Raw genomic sequence first — 4,934 nt, forward strand, 5'->3', positions numbered from 1 at the left:
GATAACGCAACATACTTGTGGCACTGCCGTTTAGGTCATATTGGTGTAAAACGCATGAAGAAACTCCATGCCAATGGACTTTTGGAATCACTTGACTATGAATCATTTGATAGTTGCGAACCATGCCTCATGGGCAAGATGAATAAAACTCCATTATCCGAAACAATGGAGCGAGCTAATGACTTATTGGAAATAATACATACCGATGTATGCGGTCTGATGAGTGTTGAGGCATGCAGCGGGTATCGTTATTTTCTAACCTTCACAGATGATTTGAGCAGGTATGGTTATATCTACTTGATGAAACACAAGTCTGAAACATTTGAGAAGTTCAAAGAACTTCAGAGTGAAGTGGTGAATCATCGTAACAAGAAAATAAAGTTTCTACGATCTGATCACGGAGGCGAATATTTGAGTTACGAGTTTGGCCTTCATTTAAAACAATGTGGCATTTTTTTCACAACTCACGCCACTTGGAACACCACAACATAATGGTGTGTCCGAACGTCGTAACCGTACTTTATTAGATATGGCGCGTTCTATGATGTCTCTTACCGATTTGCCTTTATCATTCTGGGGTTATGCATTAGAGACAACCGCATTCACATTAAATAGGGCAGCGTCTAAATCCGCTGAGACGACACCGTATGAACTATGGTTTGGCCAGAAACCTAAGCTGTCGTTTCTTAAAGTTTGAGGATGCGACACTTATGTCGAAAGGCTTCAGCCTAATAAGCTCGAACCCAAATCGGAGAAGTGCGTCTTCATAGGATACCCTAGAGAAATTATTGGGTACACCTTCTACCAGATTCGAAGGCAAAATCTTTATTGCTAAGAATGGGTCATTTCTAGAGAAGGAGTTTCTCTCGAAAGAAGTGAGTGGGAGGAAAGTAGAACTTGATGAGGTAGTTGTACCATCTCTCAAATTGGAAAGTAGCACATCAGAGAAAACCGTTCCCGTGATGCCTACACCAACTAGAGAGGAACACTACTTCAGGATGCTGCTAACGCAACACTACGATCAGAGACCCTTTGATGAAAAACTGTGTGCGATGCATTAATCGCAAACGGGGATGTGAAAAAACCATCAAAAAAGATGCAAAACGTTTGCGATGGCGGAGACATCAAACACGGTTCAGATTTTTGTTACGTGTGCGATGCGAGGCATACGGTTGATCCATACGAAATATTTGCGATGAGACAGAGCAACAGAAACGGGCATCCATATCAATGTGTGTGCAATATACGGCATGCAGTTCGCTCCGACGAACTGTTTGCTATTAGGGAATGCAGGAAACGGTCTGCACGGCAGACTTCTCGCGCTCGTCCTGTCTAATCAAACAGTTGCACGCACGCCACCGAGTATGGTTAGATTTTGGCACAAAATACAAAGATGACCAATGAACGAGGACGGAGGTAGTACTATCCCATAAGGAAAGAGGGACGCGTGGCCGCACTTAAATGGTTACGGGAACACACAGTTCATATAATACAACTGTTTGCGGTATTAATGTGTCAGCTATTTGTTTCAAAAGGACTTCGTTGGCTATTAATGTGTGCGCCTTGTCTCAAACTGGACGAATTTTGTTACCACGACATATATGTGCCATGTCATGAAACCATGGCAAGTTTCATGTTTTTTGGGTGAGTTTTCGATTTACTGGGATTTAAAAACTGAGATTCTCAATGTTTCAGGACGACGAGAAGTTTGTAATTCATTCCCATTCCTTCAATGAGACCTAAACATGTACCCAATGACACTATGATTTTCCACCCATTTTGCTTCACCGGAGAATGTGCTTGTAGTTCAAATTTGACTATGGACTACATTAAATGCCTAGAAAACTTAATTAATTCCATTTTACCATGACATATATGTGCCATGTAGTGACACCATGCCAAGTTTCATGATTTCCTGGTGAGTTTTGGATTTACAGAGATTTAAAAACCGAGATTCGCAATGTTTGTGGTCGAGCCAGGACGTTGAGACGGTTGAATTCATTCCCACTCCTTCCATGGGACCTAAACATGCACCCCAAGGACACATGTACGTTTTTTATAGCCATTTTGGTGCACTGGAGCATGTATTTATAGTTCGGATTTGAATTATGGACATTAAATGCCTAGAAAACTCAATTAATGAATAAAAAAGGTCAAACAAACCCTGAATAATTTCAAGTTCAGCGTGAATCTCCCATTGTTCCATGTTGCGTGTAGAAGAAAATAGAAGGCTAGAAGAGGGAGTGATTATCGTTTCGCCCACAAGGGGACACGTTTCCCTATCGAAACCACGAGGGTTCTTGCGACAGGCTCCGGTTTGTAAGAGGTTTGTCATAAAGCTTGGCCCAAATTGGACAATGTTTTTACCATGACATATATGTGTCATGACGTGACACCATGCCAACTTTCATGACTTTCTGGTGAGTTTTGGATTTATGGGGATTTAAAAACCGAGATTCCAAATTTTTGAGGACGAGAAAGGACGCCGGTACGGTTGTAATTCATTCCCATTCCTGGCATGGGACCTAAACATGCACCCAAGGACACATGTAGAAATTTTTGAGCCATTTTGGTGAACTGGAGCATGTATTTGTAGTTCAGATTTGAATTGTGGACATTAAATGCCTAGGAAACGCAATTAGTGTATAGAAAGGCCAAACCAACCCTGAATAAGTTTAAATTTCAGCACGGATGTCATGTCGTTTCCATGTTGCCCGTAGAAGAATATACAAGGTGAAAAGAGGCAGTGATTGTTGTTTCGCCCACAAGGGGGAGACGTTTCCCTATCAGAACCACGAGGCTTCTTTGAGAGAAGCTCCAGTTTGTAAGAGGCTTGTAATAAAACTTGCCAAAATGGACAAAAAAATCCTCGACGTATATGTGCCATGTCGTGACACCATGCCTAGTTTCACGATTTTCGGGTGAGTTTTGGATTTACGGGGTTTTAAAAACCGAGATTCTTCTCATGAAATGTTTTCAAATATCACACGGTTCACTCACGAAAGCCGTGTGCCTACCAAACCGTGGCCGATGCCCCCTACTGCGCACGCGATCTGAGTCATGTGTTCTGATTGGCCAGAACCCAAACCCCATGGATCGTACGTCTGCACCGTTGGATGCTCCCAGATCGAACGGCAATCCTCATCCCTTTCGACAACACTTGCAGTATATGGGCAAGCACTGTGCGCATGCGTCATGCTAGCTCACGCTTCCTTCTCCACTAATTTTTCTATTTTAATGTTGTTATATATCCAAACACGCTACCGTTTCCCGCCACTCATCTCATCGGTTTCCTGCCTCTTCTTCCATCGTTTTCCCGCTGCCAGTGTCAGTGCTCATTGAAGGCTAGGCGGCGACACACCGGCCATGTAAATATCGCACACAGTTTCTAAAAGCACAAATGTGTGTGATAGGAGGGAGTAGGTCCCATAGGGTGACCATCGTGAAACGCCTTAAAGGCAAGGAGGCAATTCCTATCAGCAAGGGGCGGCTTCCCATCCGCTAGCCTAGTCGAATAGAACGCAGAAGTTAAGCGTGCCCGGGCTGGAGTAGTCTAAGGATGGGTGACCCGGTGGGAAGTTGCATATCTCAAGCTTCATTTAAACGCTATGACACAGTCATTATAGATATAAATGTCTCTATAGTGACCTGTCATGGCGATTATATAAACCTTGGGATCCTCGTTTTGCTAATTTGTAGACTATGTTTTTATTGGTTTTTTTGTTCTCAAAAATCAAAGAATGATTGACATCTTTAGGCCCACACAAATTATCCCTTTGCTCCGTGTGCCATGTTAGAGAAAATCAAGTTTCAGCACATGCGTTGCACGACACCCGACCCCTACCCCCGCATCCGCCTGGAAGTTGCGTTCCCGACATCGTACGTCTTTAACCTAGCCGCGGGGGGTACGATGTTCTGTTTGTAATGTTACTGATGTAGTTGGTGCCCCATCGAACTTGTGCTTTCGGGATTTGAACAAATCACACACCAGACCCATACATCTTTTTCAGGTCGCATGCAGGGTATAGGGGGCCGGGTGTTCTGATCGAGCTGTCTCCCTTGTGCGGTTTATAGACGCTGCACATATCTGTGGGCTCCCCATGGTATATATATTATCCTTGACGGATAACGAGGGGGCCCCACACAATCTATCCCTTTGACCCAACATACGAGAAGGGTTTGACCATGATGGTTTCCTATTGCTATGTGTGCCATGTTAGAACAATAAAGTTTGAGCGCATGCGTTGGACGACACCCCCCGCCTCGAAGTTGGGAAACCGACATCGTACGTATTGAACCCGACTTGGGGTCGGGTACGGTGTTCGGTTTGTAATATAGTTGGTGGCCCATCGAAGTTGTGCATTCGGGATTTAAAAACATCACACATTGATGTCTACTATACAACTTGTTCTTGTAGACTACTGTTGGGCCTCCAAGCGCAGAGTTTTGTAGGACAGTAGCAAATTTCCCTCAAGTGAATGACCTACGATTTATCAATCCTTGGGAGGCGTAGGATGAAGATGATCTCTGTCAAACAACCCTGCAACCAAATAATAAAAAGTCTCTTGTGTCTCCAACACACCAAATACAATGCTAAATTCTATAGGTGCACTAGTTCGGCAAAGAGATGGTGATACAAGTGTAATATGGATAGTAGATATTGTTTTTTGTAATAGGAACAATGAAAAACAGCAAGGTAGCAATTGATAAAACGGAGCAGAAATGGTATTGCAATGCTTGACAATGTGGCCTAGGGTCTGTACTTTCGCTAGTGCAATCTCTCAACAATGCTAATCTAATTGGATCATATAACCATCCCTCAAAGTGCGATGAAGAATCACTCCAAAGTTCCTATCCAGCGGAGAACGTCAGAAGAAATTGTTTGTAGGTATTCTTTCCGATCGATCTATCCAAGAGTTCGTACTAAAATAACA

Source organism: Triticum aestivum, chromosome 7D, assembly GCF_018294505.1.
Source record: "Triticum aestivum cultivar Chinese Spring chromosome 7D, IWGSC CS RefSeq v2.1, whole genome shotgun sequence".
NCBI classification, from domain to species: domain Eukaryota; kingdom Viridiplantae; phylum Streptophyta; class Magnoliopsida; order Poales; family Poaceae; genus Triticum; species Triticum aestivum.